This window comes from Rattus rattus, chromosome 8 (genome assembly GCF_011064425.1).
Source record: "Rattus rattus isolate New Zealand chromosome 8, Rrattus_CSIRO_v1, whole genome shotgun sequence".
NCBI classification, from domain to species: Eukaryota; Metazoa; Chordata; class Mammalia; order Rodentia; family Muridae; genus Rattus; species Rattus rattus.
In genome coordinates, this window is record NC_046161.1 from 497,884 (window position 1) to 514,930 (window position 17,047).

A 17,047-nucleotide genomic window follows, 5' to 3' on the forward strand; every position below is an offset into this window, starting at 1 on the left:
AACATCATTGGAATCAATTACCCAATAAAAAGACACAGACTAACAGACTGGATACATAAATAAGACCCAGCCTTTTGCTGCATGCAGGAAACACACTCAGAGACAAAGACAGACACTACCTCAGAGTAAAAGTCTGAAAAACACCTTTACAAACAAATGGGCCAAAGAGGCAAGCTGGAGTAGCCATTCTAATATCTAGTAAAGTCACTTTCAACCAAAAGTTATCAAAAAAAAGATAATGAAGGACACTTTATATCCATCAAAGGAAAAATCCAACAAATTGAACTCTCAATCTTAAACATCTATGCTCCAAAAGGAAATGTACCTACATTCATAAAAGAAACATTACTAGAGTTCAAAGCACACATTACACCTCACACAATACTAGTAGTAGATGTCAACACACCACTCTAATCAATGGACAGATCATGGAAACAGAAATTGAAAATAGACGTAGAGAAACTAACAGAAGGTATGAAGCAAATGGACTTAACAGACATTTATAGAACATTTCATCCTAAAACAAAAGAATATGCCTTCTTCTCAGTACCTCATGGTACCTTCGCCAAAATTGACCATATAAGCATTCACAAAACAGGCCTCAAAAGATACAAGGAGATACAAATAATTCGATGAAACCTATCAGATCATCACAGACTGAGGATAGACTTCAATAAAAACAAAAACAACAGAAAGCCCACGTATACATGGAAATTGAATAACACTCTACTCAATGATAACTTGGTCATGGAAGAAATAAAGAAATGAAAGGCTTTTTAAAATTTAATGAAAATGAAAGTACAACTTACCCAAACTTATGGGACACAACGTAGCTCTGAGTGCCTCCAAAAGAAACAGGAGAAAGCATAAACTAGCAGCTTTAGAGCACACCTAAAAGCTCTAGAAAAAAAGGAAGCAAGTACACACAAGAGGAGTAGAAGGCAGGAAATAATCAAACTCAAGGTTGAAATCAACCAAGTACAAACAAAAAGAACAATAAGAAGAATCCACAAAACCAGGAGATGGTTCTTTAAGAAAATCAGCAAGATAGATAAACCCTTAGTCAGACTGACAAGAGAGCACAGAGAGTATATCCAAATGATCAAAATCAGAAATTAAAAAGGGAGACATAACAACAGAATCTGAGGAAATTAAAAAAAAAAACAAAAAAAACCCCATCAGATTCTACTACAAGTGTCTATATTCAACAAAACTGGAAAATCTGGAGGAAATGGCCAATTTTGTAGACAAATATAAGGTACCAAATTAAATCAGTATCAGATAAACTATATAAACAACTCCATAACTCCTAAAGAAATTAAAGCAATTGTTGAAAGTCTCCCATCCAAAAGCAGCTCAGGACCAGATGGGTTTAGTGTAGAATTCTATCAGACCGTCATAGAAGACATCATACCAATACTATCCAAACTATTCCACAAAATAGAAACAGACATAGAACTACCAAGTGCCTTCTATGAAGTCACAATTATGTTACTACTTAAACCACACAAAGACCCAAAGAAGAAAGAGAACAAAAGAGCAATTTCTCTTATGAATATCGATGCAAAAATATTCAATAAAATCTTGCAAACCAAATTCAAGAACACATCAAAATGATCACCCATCATGGTCAAGTAGGATTCATCCCAGGGATGCAGGGATGGTTCAATATACAGAAATCAATCCACATAATCCACTCTATAAAGAAACTCAAAGAAAAAAATCCACATGTTCATTTCATTAGATGCTGAAAAAGTATTTGAGAAAAGTCAACACCCCTTCATGATAAAAGGCCTGGAAAGACCAGGAATTCAAGGCACATAGGTAAACATAGTAAAAGCAATATATGGCAAACCAGTAACTAACATTAAATTAAATAGACAGAGAAACTTGAAACAATCCCACTAAAATCTGGGACTAGACAAGACTGCCCTTTTTATTCAATACAGTACAAGAAGTCCTAGGAGAGCAGTCAGAAAATAAAAGGATGACAAAGGGACACAAACTGGAAAGGAAGAAGTCCAAATATCACTATTTGCAAATGATATGATATACTTAAGTGACCCCAAAAGTTCTACCTCATAACTAGTAAGCCTGTGAAACAACTTCAGCAAAGTGGCTGGGTATAAAATTAACTCAAGTAAATCAGTAGCCTTCGTCTACTTAAAGAGTAAGAAATTAGGGTAATCAATCACAGAAAAACACACATAGTATGCACTCATTGATAAGTGGCTATTAGCCCAAATGCTTGAATTACCTTAGATGCACAGAACACATGAAAATTAAGAGGGATGACCAAAATGCAAATGCTTCACTCCTTCTTTAAAAGGGGAACCCTTGGCAAGGAATAGGGAGGCAAAAGGAGCACCCATTCAGAGCCTGCCCCACATGTGGCCCATTCATATACAGCCACCCAATTAGATAAGATGGATGAAGCAAAGAAGTGCAGACCGACAGGAACCGGATGTAGATCTCTCCTGAGAGACACAGCCAGAATACAGCAAATACATAGGCGAGTGCCAGCAGCAATCCATTGAACTGAGAATAGGACCCCCGTTGAAGGAATCAGAGGAAGGACTGGAAGAGCTTGAAGGGGCTCGAGACCCCATATGAACAACAATGCCAAGCAACCAGAGCTTCCAGGACTAAGCCACTACCCAAAGACTATACATGGACTGACCCTTGGCTCCAACCTCATAGGTAGCAATGAATAGCCTAGTAAGAGCACCAGTGGACAGGGAAGCCCTTGGTCCTGCCAAGACTGAACCCCCAGTGAATGTGATTTTTTGGGGAGGGTGGTAATGGGGACAGGATGGGGAGGGGAACACCCATAAAGAAGGGGAGGGGGAGGGCTTAGGGGGATGTTGGCCCGGAACCTGGGAAAGGGAATAACAATCGAAATGTAAATAAGAAATACTCAAGTTAATAAAATTAAAAAAAAAAAAAGAAGTTAGGGAAATGACATCCTTCACAATAGTTCCAAATAATATAAACTACTTCAATGTAACTCTAATCAAGCCAGTGGAAGATTTGTATGACAAGAATTTCAAAACTCTGAAGAAAGAAATTGAAGATCTCAGAAGATGGAAAGACCTCCAGTGCTCATGGATTGGTAGGATTAATAGAGTAAAAATGATCATTTTTTTTTAAAAGCATTCTACAGATGTAATGCAATTGCCATCAAAATTCCAACTCCATTCTTAATAGAGTTAGAAAGTGCAATTTGCAAATTCATTTGGAATAACAACTAAAAAAAAAGGATGTTGAAAACTGTACTCAACAACAAAAGAAATTCTGGGGAAATCACCATCCCTTACCTCAAGCAGTATTACAGAGCAATAGTGATAAAAACTGTATGGTATTGGTACAGGTGAGTAGATCGGTGGAATAGAATTGAAGACCCAAAAATGAACTCACACATATGGTTACTTGATCCTTGATAAAGGAGCCAAAACCGCTCAATAAAAAAAAAGATAGCATTTTCTACAATTGGTGCTGATTCAATTGGAGGTCAGCATGTACAAGAATGCCAATCAACCCATTTTTATAGCCCTATACAAAGCCTAAGTCCAAGTGGATCAAAGACCTCCACATCAAGCCAGATACACTCAAACTAATAAAAATAAAATGGGGAAGTGTCTCTATCACATGGGCACTGGGGCACTGGGGAAAATTTCCTGACCAAAGCATCAATGGCTTATGCTCTAATATAAAAAATGGACAGATGGGACCTCATAAAACTGCAAAGCTTCTGTAAGGCAAAGGTCATTGTCATTAGGACAAAAGGGCAACCAAGAGATTGAGAAAAGATCTGTACCAATCCTTCATCTTATAGAGGGCTATTATTCAAAATATGCAAAAAACTCAAGAAGTTAGATTCCAGAGAGCCAAATGACCTTATTCAAAATGTGTTACAGAGCTAAACAAAGAATTCTCAGCTGAGGAATATTGAATGGCTGAGACTGTTCTAAAGAAATGCTCAATATCCTTAGTTATCACAAAAATGCTAATCAAAACATCCCTGAGAATCCACCTCACACCAGTTACAATGGCTAAGATAAAAAACTCAGGTGACAAAAGATGCTGGCAAGGATATTCCATTTCTCATGAGATTGCAAACTGGTACAACCACTTTGAATATCAGTCTGGAGGTTCCTCAGAAAATTGTACTGTGGACCCAGCTATGCCATTCCTGGGCGTATAACCAAAAGGTGATCCAACATACAACAAAGACACATCCCCCACTATGTTCATAGCAACCTTATTTATAATAGACAGAAGCTGGAAAGAACCCAGAAACCCTTCAACAGAGGAATGACTACAGAAAATGTGGTACATCTACACAATGGATCAAAAACAATGACTTCATAAAATTCATTGGTAAATGGATGCAACTAGAAAGTATCATCCTGAGGGAGGTAACCCAGTCACAGAAAAATACACATGATATCTACTCACTTAAAAGTGAATATGAACCCAAAAGCTTGAATTACCCAAGATACAATCCACAGACCACATGAAGCTCAAGAAGAAGGATGACCAAAGTGCAGATGCTTCATTCCTTCTTAAAAGACGGGACTAAAATATTCACAGGAGGGGATATGAAGAGAAAATTTGGAGCATATACTGAAGGAAGGTTATTCACATGTGTCTCACATATATAGAGCCACCAAAACTAGATAGAATTGATGAAGATAAGAAGTGCATGCTGACAGGAACCAGATATAAATGTCTCCTGAGTGACAGAGCCAGATCATGTCAAATACAGAGGCGAATGCTAGCAGCAAACCATTGAACTGAGATCAGGACCCCTGTTGGAGGAATTAGAGAAAGGATTGAAAGAGCTGAAGGGGCTTGCAACTCTATAAGAACAACAATGCCAACCAACCAGAGCTCCCAGGGACTAAACCAGTACCCAAAAGAGTAGTGACATGGACTGATCCATTGCTCCAGCTGCATATGTAGCAAAGGATGTCCTTTTTGGGCACCAATGAAAGGAGAAGGCCTTGTTCCTGCCAAGGTTGGACCCCCATTGTAGGGGAATGTCCAGGGGAGAAGGAAGGGGGTGTGAATGGGGAAAGGAATATCCTTATACAAGAAGAAAGGGAGATTGGAAAGGGGACTTATGTATGGGAAACCGGAAATAGAAATATCATTTGAAATGTAAATAAAAAAGTATCCAATAAAACAAAAATTCAAAAAAAACAAAAAAAAAAAAAAACAAAAAAAAACCCCAAAATACAATCTAAGAAAATCCTAGGAAGAGAACGGTAAATATAGATGAAAGCAACATCAAGAGAATTATAACAGAAAGAAGAGAGAATCTCAGGCATAGGGTGATATGATAGAAGTAATCAATATATCATTCAAAGAAAATGTTAAATCTAAAAATGTGACATAAATGATCTATGGAATCTGGGATGCTATGAGAAGACCAAATCTAAGAATAATAGGTATAGAACAAAGAGAATATCACATCTCAAAGACCCAACATTTTTTAAACAATATTAAAAAAGAAAATTTAACCACCTCCCCAAAAGAGATGCCTATAAACATATAAAGAGCTTATGGAACACCAAAATGATTGGACCGGAAAAGAAAATTCTCCCCTAACATATTAATCAAAATATTAACTGTACAGAATGAAAAGAAATACTAAAAACTGCAAGGGAAAAAGGCCAAGTAACATATAACGCGGCACACCTATCAGAATTACACCAGACTTCTCAGCAGAGATCTTAAAATCCAGAAGAGCCAGCATAGATGTTTTGCAGTCTCTATAGCCAGCATAACTCTCAATCACCATAGATGGAGAAAACAAGATACTGATCACAAATCCAAATTTAAATAGTATCCTTGCCTAAATCCAGCCTTACATAAGATACAAGAAAGAAATACCAGTGTAAGGAGTTTAATTGTACCCAACAAATCACAAGAAATAAATTCCATACCAGCAAACCAAAGGAAAGGAAGAACACACACATATACTTTATCACAAAGCAAGTATATACGAAGAATAATACAAAGGATCAATGAATGTCAGATTTGGTTCTTTAAGGAAATCAACTTGATAGACAAACCTGTAGCCAAACTAACTAAAGGCAAAGAGAGATATCCAAACGAATAAAGTCCTAAATGAAAAGGACACAACAGTCAACAAATCCCAAGGTTTTACTTCAAAAACCTGTAGTCCACGATATTGGAAAATCCTAACAAAACTTACAATTCTCTTGATAGATACCACTTAGCAAAGTTAAATCAGGATCAGGTAAACAACTTCCATAAGCATTTAACCCATAAGGAAATAGAAGCAGTAATTAAAAGTCTCCCAACCAAAAAAATCAGATGGTTTTAGAGGAGAATTCACCAGACCTTCTGCCAGAAGAACTGATTTTTTGCAAACTATTGTAAAAAATAGAAATGGAAGGAATATTGCCAAACTCTTTCAATGGGGCCACAAGTCACACCTATACCTAAACCACATAAAGACTCAATAAAGAAAAAGAATTTCAGCCCAATATTCATTATGAACATTGATGAAAAATAATCAATATGATACTTGCAAACTGAATCCAGTAACATATCAAAAAATATCATCTAACATGAACAAGTAGGCTTCATCCCAGGAATGCAGGGATAATTGAGTATACAAAAAATTCATCAATGCAATCCATCATATAAACAAAGTGAAAGAAGAAGAACAAAACAATCTCCTTAGGTGCTGAAAAACGCCTTTGACAAAATCCAATACTGTGGCATAATAAAAGTATTAGAGATCAGGGATAGAAGGTGCATAATAACAAATTAAATGGAGGGAAACACTATAGTCAGGGAAAACACAAGGGTTCCCTTTCTTTCAATATATATTCAATATAGTACTTAAAGTTTTAGCTAGAGAAATGACAAATAAAGGAGATAAAGGAGATACAAATGGGAAAGTAAGAAGTCAAAATATCGATATTAATCATTTGATGATATGACAGTATAGATAAGTGACCCCAAAAGTTACACTAGTGAATTCCTACAGCTAATAAACACCTTCAGGTAAGTGACTGGATACAAAATTAACTCCAAAAAATCAGTATCTCTATTATATAAAAACAATCAATTGGATGCGAAAGGTATTAGGGAAAGAAAACTTTCACCATACCACAAATAATATAAAATATCATTGTATTTCTCTAACCAAGCAAATCAAATACCTGTATGACAATAATGTCAAGTCTTTGAAGAAAGAAATTGAAAATGATACACTAAATCAAATAGAAGAGAAAATGGGGTACAGCATTAATATATTGCAAAGGAGAAACTTCCTGAAGAACACCAACAGCACAGGCACTAAGATCATCTAATAATTGCAACCTCATGAAACTGAAAGAATTCTGTAAGGAAGAGAACACCATCAATAGGACAAAATGCCAGCCTAAGGAATGGGAAAAGATCTTCAACCCTACACCTCACAGAGGCTAGTACCCAAAGGAAATATTGAAAGCTTACTGTAAAATACGTCTGGAGGATACAACTCAAAAAATTAGATACCAAGAAACCAAAAAAAAAAATGGAGTATAGAGCTAAACAAAATTGTTGACAGAAGATCTGTTAATATCTGGGAAGCACTTAAAGAAATATTAAACATCCTTTGTCATCAAAATGCAAATCAAAATGACACTGACATTTCATGTTAGACCGGTCAGAATACCTAAGATCAAAACTCAAGCATCAACTCATGATGTTGAGGATGTAGAGCAAGGGAATCATTCTTCCATTGCTTGTGGTAATGTAAACATAAACAACCACCTTAGAAATCAGTTTCAGAAATCAGTCTCAGGAAATTGAGAATAGTTCTGCCTCTTTTCAAATTTTGTTCTATGTATCTAGGTATCTATGATCTATGATCTATGTATCTCTCTGTCTCTGTCTCTGTCTCTGTCTCTCTCTCTCTATGTATATATATATATATATATATATATATATGAGAGAGAGAGTATATATATATATACACATATTAGGTATAGAAAAAGAAAAGATCCCATCTCAAAGGCCCAAATATTATTATTTTTTTATGCCATCAAGACAGCGAAAACTTTCATAGTGCCAAAGTCTCCGATCCCAGTTCCCAAAAATTATTTTTTAACAAAATTAAAGAAGAAAATTTAACCACCTCCCCAAAAGAGATGCCTGTAAACATACAAAGAGCTTATAGAACACCAAAATGATTGGACCAGAAAAGAAAATTCTCCCCCAACATATACATAATCCCTACCAATCATATCTACCTACCTACCTTTAACTATCACACATCAACCATCTGAAGTCCACCAGGAGAAGACTGTTTCCTGAAGTGGGTGCAGCTTGAGCAGTAAGAGCCCTCAAAGCCCACAAACACAGTGATACACTTCCTCCAACAAGGCCACACGTCATAATAGTGGCACTTCTCAAGGGCCAAGCATATTCAAATCACCACAGGTTTAGACAGGAAATGTTCCCCAGATTTTATGTTCAAATTTTCTCTGTCCACATTTGATCAATCTAATTATTGAAAGATGATTGTACTTTGAGCATTCTGACTCAATCAATGTGAGAGTCCACTGAAGAAGTATTGAAAGCCTACTGTAAAATATGCATGGAGGATACATCCTTTTTCAGTCCTTCCCCCTTACAGGCTTCTCTGCTTCCTAGATACTATGTGGTTTTCATATAGGTTTGATCTATAATGCATTGCAGCCAATTGATCATAGGCCAAAATCTAACAATGGAACCAGGTCACATACTGAGACTTCTGAAAACAAGAGTGAAAACAGGTCATTCCTACATTAAACTAATTACTAATTACTCTTCTGTTGCGCTAAATATTTTAAAAGGTGGAAACTTTTATTCCATACTAGCACTGGCACCTGTAGGGCCACATGGCACTGCAAAGTACTTTTATCTCAGCCACTTAATGCTGCACTCAAGTACTCTCAAACACAGGCTGTCTGCAAGCTGTTCCAATGTGGCACCTTGCCAAGCTGGTCCCTTGAATCAGTTGCAGCACAAGAGGGCCATATTGAACAAAACATAAATTATGTTAGGTGCACTTTATGCTCTATAAGTTACAGAATGATAATAGTTGTACTCAACAAATATTTGAGAAAAAAGTTCCATTTTTAATTAGACAGAAAGGGTAAAATGTAGGTTGATGTCTTATGCAGGTGGAGGCAGACACAGGATAAAGTGAGGCCTGTCATTTGAAGAGAAGGAAAGGCAGCAGGGAAGCAAGTTTTAGCAAGAAAGGAAGAGGCAGAAAGCAGCAGCGAGGCGACATGGAGGCAGAAGTAAATGATCTTCACTATGCATAGATAAAGGTTGTTATTTCTTAATGGATGGATTCCTATAGGTCAATTTATTTTATCTAGGTGGGCGGTTTATATCTTTATCAATTAGTCGTGAGTTTATTGTATTGTTAGATGTATTGTGGATTGAAAATTTAACATATAAATCTGTTGTTGAGTTATAGTATATTGAGTCATGATTTCACCTGGTAGTTGGGAGTTTAAACTTTACCTACGAGGGGAGGATGCAGTTGCTGGGAGTGTGAACCAAGCCAATAGCAGGGAGGCGTGATAGGTCAGACCCATGCTGGACTTCTAGAGGCCTGATTTTACTAGGACCAGAAAGTTCATAACCATAGAAAATGTGGTACATTTACACAATGGAATACTACACAACTCTTAAAAGCAATGACTTCATTAAATTAGCAGACAAATGCATGGAACTACAAAGTATCCTGAGAGAGGTAACCCAGTTACAAAATACACACCTGCTGTAAACTAACTGACAAGTGGATATTAGGATAAAAGTTTGGAATACCCATGATCCAACGCACAGACCATATGGATCTCAAGAAGAAAGAACACTGTAGGGAGCCGTATTGGATTTGGGCCTGGCCGCTTTTTGACTGCATGGCTCAAAGTGGCTAGGTGACTCTGGGCTATTTGGCTATTTGGCCACAGATATTCACCCCTAAGATGATTGCCATAAGTCTTAAGATTGTTGGACAAAAGCCTGTCCCATGAATTTACTGCACAGGAGGATAACATTCAAGGGATGCCTCAGCTCGAGCAGATACCAGTTATCTCCTGAGTCAACACCCAGTGTCTCCACCACCTGACCTCATCGTCTACAACCTGACCTCATTATCTACTGCCTGACCTCTTTGCCTCCTGCTATCACTGCCTATACCCTCGCCCCCCCCATCCTTCGTGTTTCACAAAGGACACTCCCCCTACCTGAAGGCCTTAAAAGCTGTAACATTCACCCCAATAAACAAGACCTTGACAACAGAACTTTTGCTTGGTCTCCTTCTCTTCACTCCCATTTGGCCCACAGGTAGAAAGCCTCTTTGGGACCCTGACTAACTGGGTCCCCGATGGTGGGGACAAGTGGAGCCCGAACAAGGACCCTGAAGCACAGCCAACTACAGGACAATGGAGACAAGAGAGCTGCAGCGGGAATTGAGGACTCTTCAGGCCCTATTGCTCATGTGTCACTGGAGAGGGAGGTAAAGACCGCTCGAATAATTGTCATCTAATTGTCATGGGGAAGGTATTGTCTAAGGAATCTTGTTTCATAGGAGAGATCAAGTGCTCACTCAGGGAGAGAGGATTAAGAGATAAGAAAAAGGATTTAATCAAGTTCTTTTGTTTTATTGATGAAAAGTGTCCCTGGTTAATTTTAAGCAGGGTGGGGCTGAGGGTGACAAGCGTGCAGGCCTGCTAGCAAGCAAGCTGCAGGCTGTGCGTGCGCAACAGCACAGATCAGGCCAAGCCAGCATAAGAGGAATTTCAAGGTGAGGAAGCCAGTGTGGAAACAGGGACATATTGGGGTAAGAGTGGCTAGAAAAGGCCTCGATGATTTGAGCTAGCTTGAGTAAAATTGTAATAAAAAAGGGACAAGGGGCTCACTGCTCCCAAACCCTGTTGGAGAGAGAGCTTACCGCCCGGACAGATGGGCACTCCTGAGTCTGCAGAGCAGAAGAGACCACCAACACTGCCCACCCCTGCCAACATCCCTGGCCCAAGAGGAAACTATATATGGCCTCTGGGATCCCGTAGATAAGGGCACTGGAGCAGCAGGTCCCCTGCGCCTGAGACACCGCCGGAACCTGAAGGGACCGACCAGATAAACAGTTCTCTGCACCCAAATCCCGTGGGAGGGAGAGCTAAACCTTCAGAGAGGCAGACATGCCTAGGAAGCCAGAAGACAGTACACTCTGCCCAAATTTCTGACTCCAGAGGAAAAAACCAAAGGCCATCTGGGACCTGGGTGCACACGGGATCCAGGAAAGGGTGACGCAGGTCCTCCTGGTTGCTGTCCACTCGGAGAGCTCAAAAGCAACACCCCATGAGCAAACTTGAGCCTCGGGACCACAGGTAAGACCAACTTTTCTGCTCCAAGCAACGTGACTGGTGAACTCAGGACATAGGCCCAAAGGAACACCTGAAGACTTGTAGATAGGAAAAACTACATGCCTGGAAGCAGAACACTCTGTTCCCATAACTGGCTCAAAGAAAACAGGAAAACAGGTCTACAGCACTCCTGACACACAGGCTTATAGGACAGTCTAGCCACTGTCAGAAAGAGCAGAACAAAGTAACACCAGAGATAATCTGATGGCGAGAGGCAAGCACAGGAACCCAAGCAACAGAAACCAAGACTACATGGCATCATCAGAGTCCAATTCTCCCACCAAAGCAAACAGTGAACATCCAAACACACCAGAAAAACAAGATATAGATTCAAAATCATATTTGATCACGATGCAGGAGAACTTCAAGAAAGACATGAAGAACTCCCTTAGAGAAACGCAGGAAAACATAAATAAACAAGTAGAAGCCTATAGAGAGGAATCACAAAAATCACTGAAAGAATTCCAGGAAAACACAATCAAACAGTTGAAGGAATTAAAAATGGAAATAGAAGCAATCAAGAAAGAACACAGGGAAACAACCCTGGATATAGAAAACCAAAGGAAGAGACAAGGAGCCGTAGATACAAGCATCACCAACAGAATACAAGAGATAGAAGAGAGAATCTCAGGAGTAGAAGATTCCATAGAAATCATTGACTCAACTGTCAAAGATAATGTAAAGCAGAAAAAGCTACTGGTCCAAAACATACAGGAAATCCAAGACTCAAGGAGAAGATCAAACCTAAGGATAATAGGTATAGAAGAGAGTGAAGACTCCAAGCTCAAAGGACCAGTAAATATCTTCAACAAAATCATAGAAGAAAACTTCCCTAACCTAAAGAAAGACATGCCCATAAGCATACAAGAAGCCTACAGATCTCCAAATAGATTGGACCAGAAAAGAAAGTCCTCCCGTCACGTAACAGTCAAAACACCAAATGCAAAAAATAAAGAGAGAATATTAAAAGCAGTAAGTGAAAAAGGTAAAGTAACATATAAAGGCAGACCTATCAGAATCACACCAGACTTTTGCCAGAGACTATGAAAGCCAGAAAATCCTGGACAGATGTCATACAGACCCTAAGAGAACACAAATGCCAGCCCAGGTTACTGTATCCTGCAAAACTCTCAATTAACATAGATGGAGAAACCAAGATATTCCATGACAAAACCAAATTTACACAATATCTTTCTACAAATCCAGTGCTACAAAGGATAATAAATGGTAAAGCTCAACATAAGGAGGCAAGCTACACCATAGAAAAAGCAAGAAACTAATCCTCTTGGCAACAAAACAAAGAGAAGAAAAGCACACAAACATAACCTCATATCCAAATATGAATATAACAGGAAGCAATAATCACTATTGCTTAATATCTCTCAACATCAATGGTCTCAACTGCCCAATAAAAAGACATAGATTAACAAACTGGATACGCAATGAGGACCCTGCATTCTGCTGCCTACAGGAAACACACCTCAGAGACAAAGACAGACACTACCTCAGAGTGAGAGGCTGGAAAACAACTTTCCAAGCAAATGATCAGAAGAAGCAAGCTGGAGTAGTCATTCTAATATCAAATAAAATTAATGTTCAATTAAAAGCCATCAAAAAAGATAAGGAAGGACACTTCATATGCATCAAAGGAAAAATCCACCAAGATGAACTCTCAATCCTAAATATATATGCCCCAAATATAAGGGCACCTAAATACGTAAAAGAAACCTTACTAAAGCTCAAAACACATATTGCACCTCACAAAATAATAGTAGGTGATTTCAACACCGCACTCTCATCAATGGATAGATCATGGAAACAGAAATTAAATAGAGACGTGGACAGACTAAGAGAAGTCATGAACCAAATGTACTTAACAGATATTTATAAGACATTCTATCCTAAAGCAAAAGGTTATACATTCTTCTCAGCACCTCATGGTACTTTCTCCAAAATTGATCATATAATTGGTCAAACAACAGGACTCAACAGGTATAGAAATATAGAAATAATCCCATGCGTGCTATCAGACTACCAAGGCCTAAAGCTGGTCTTCAATAACAATAAGGGAAGAACGCCCACATACACCCAGGAGGAGTAGAAGGCAGGAAATAATCAAACTCAGAGCTGAAATTAACCAAGTAGAAACAAAAAGGACCAGATAAAGAATCAACAGAACCAAACGTTGGTTCTTTGAGAAAATCAACAAGATAGATAAACCCTTAGCCAGACTAACAAAAGGACACAGAGAGTGTGTCCAAATTAACAAAATTAGAAATGAAAAGGGTGACATAACTACAGAATCAGAGGAAATTCAAAAAATCATCAGATCTTACTACAAAAGCCTATATTCAACAAAACTTGAAAATCTGCAGGAAATGGACAATTTCCTAGACAGATACCAGGTACCGAAGTTAAATCAGGAACAGATAAACCAGTTAAACATCCCCATAACTCCTAAGGAAATAGAGGCAGTCATTAAAGGTCTCCCAAACAAAAAGAGCCCAGGTCCAGATGGGTTTTGTGCAGAATTCTATCAGACCTTCATAGAAGACCTCATACCAGTATTATCCAAACTATTCCACAAAATTGAAACAGATGGAGCACTACCGAATTCCTTCTATGAAGCCACTATTACTCTTATACCTAAACTACACAAAGACCCAACAAAAAAAAAAAAAAAGAACTTAAGACCAAATTCCTTTAAGAATATCAATGCAAAAATAATAAATAAATTTCTGGCAAACCGAATCCAAGAGCACATCAAAACAATCATCCACCATGATCAAGTAGGCTTGATCCTAGGTATGCAGGGATAGTTTAATATATGGAAAACCATCAACGTGATCCATTATATAAACAAACTAAAAGAACAAAACCACATGATCATTTCATTAGATACTGAGAAAGCATTTGACAAAATTCAACATCCCTTCATGATAAAAGTCCTGGAAAGAATAGGAATTCAAGTCCAATACCTAAACATAGTAAAAGCCATATACAGCAAACCAGTTGCTAACATTAAACTAAATGGAGAGAAACTTGAAGCAGTCCCACTAAAATCAGGGACTATTCAAGGCTGCCCATTCTCTCCCTACCTATTTAATATAGTTCTTGAAGTTCTAGCCAGAGCAATCAGACAACAAAAGGAGATCAAGGGGTTACAGATTGGAGAAGAAGAAGTCAAAATATTATTATCTACAGATGATATGATAGTATATTTAAGTGATCCCAAAAGTTCCACCAGAGAACTAACAAACCTGATCAAAAACTTCAGCAAAGTTGCTGGGCATAAAATTAACTGAAATAAATCAGTAGCCTTCCTCTACACAAAAGAGAAACAAGCCGAGAAACAAATTAGGGAAACGACACCCTTCATAATAGTCCCAAATTACATAAAGTACCTCGGTGTGACTTTAACCAAGCAAGTAAAAATCTGGACAATAAGAACTTCAATCCTCTGAAGAAAGAAATTGAAGAAGACCTCAGATGATAGAAAGATCTCCCATGCTCATGGATTGGCAGGATTAATATAGTAAAAATGGCCATTTTACCAAAAGCAATCTACAGATTCAATGCAATCCCCATCAAAATACCAATCCAATTCTTCAAAGAGTTAGCAGAAAAATTTGCAAATTCATCTGGAATAACAAAAAACCCAGGATAGCTAAAACTATCCTCAACAATAAAAGGACTTCAGGGGGAATCACTATCCCTGAAATCAAGCAGTATTATAGAGCAATAGTGATAAAAACTGTATGGTATTGGTACAGAGACAGACAGATAGACCAATGGAATAGAATTGAAGACCCAGAAATAAACCCACACACTTATGTGCATATGATTTTTGACAAAGGAGCCAAAACCATCCAATGGAAAAAAGATAGTATTTTCAGCAAATGGTGCTGGTTCAACTGGAGGTCAACATGTAGAAGAATGCAGATTGATCCATGCTTATCACCCTGTACAAAGCTTAAGTCCAAGTGGATCAAGGACTTCCACATCAAACAGATACACTCAAACTAATAGAAGAAAATCTGGGGCAGCATCTCGAACACATAGGCACTGGAAAAAATTTCCTGACCAAAACACCAATGGCTTATGCTCTAAGATCAAGAATTGAGAAATTGGATCTCATAAAACTGCAAAGTTACTGTAAGGCAAAGGACTCTGTGGTTAGGAGAAAACGGCAACCAACAGATTGGGAAAAGATCTTTACCAATCCTACAACAGATAGAGGCCTTATATCCAAAATATACAAAAAACTCAAGGAATTAGACCGCAGGGAGACAAATAACCCTATTAAAAAATGTGGTTCAGAGTTAAACAAAGAATTCACAGCTGAGGAATGCCCAATGGCTGAGAATCACCTAAAGAAATGTTCAACATCTTTAGTTATAAGGGAAATGCAAATCAAAATAGCCCTGAGATTTCACCTCACACCAGTGAGAATGGCTACGATCAAAAACTCATGTGATTGCAAATGCTGTTGAGGATGTGGAGAAAGAGGAACAATCCTCCATTGTTGGTGGGATTGCAGACTTGTACAACCATTTTGGAACTCAGTCTGGAGGTTCCTCAGAAAATTGGACATTGGACCTGAGGATCCAGCTATACCTCTCTTGGGCATATACCCAAAAGATGCCCCAACATATAAAAAAGAGTGCTCCACTATGTTCATAGCAGCCTTATTTATAATAGCCAGAAGCTGGAAAGTACCCTGATGCCCTTCAACAGAGGAATGGATACAGAAAATGTGATACATCTACACAATGCAATATTACTCAGCTATCAAAAACAATGCGTTTATGAACTTCATAGGCAAATGGTTGGAACTGGAAAATATCATCCTGTGTGAGGTAACCCAATCACAGAAAAACTCACCTTGTATGCACTCATTGATAAGTGGCTATTAGCCCAAATGCTTGAATTACCCTAGATGCATAGAACACATGAAACTCAAGATGGTTGATCTAAATGTGAAAGCTTCACTCCTTCTTTAAACAGGGAACAAGAATACCCTTGGCAGGGAATAGAGAGTCAAAGATTAAAACAGTGGCAGAAGGAACACCCATTCAGAGCCTTCCCCACAAGTGACTGATAATTATACAGCCATCCAATTAGACAAGATGGATGAAGCAAAGAAGTGCAGGCCAACAGGAACCTGGATATAGATCTCTCCTGAGAGACACAGCCAAAATACGGCAAATACAGAGTCGAATGCCACCGCAAACCACTGAACTGAGAACAGGAACCCCATTGAAAGAATCAGAGAAAGGACTGGAAGAGCTTGAACGGGCTTGAGACCCCATATGAACAACAATGACAAGCAACCAGAGCTTCCAGGGACTAAGCCACTACCCAAAGGCTATGCATGGACTGACCCTGGACTCTGACTTAATAGGTAGCAAGGAATAGCTTAGTAAGAGCACCAGTGGAAGGTGAAGCCCTTGGTCCTGCTAAGGCTGAACCCCCAGTGAACGATATTGTTGGGGGGAGGGTGGTAATGGGGGAGGATGGGGAGGGGAACACCCATAAAGAAGGGGAGGGAGAGGGGTTAGAGGGATTTTGGCCTGGAATCCGGGAAAGAGAATAACAAT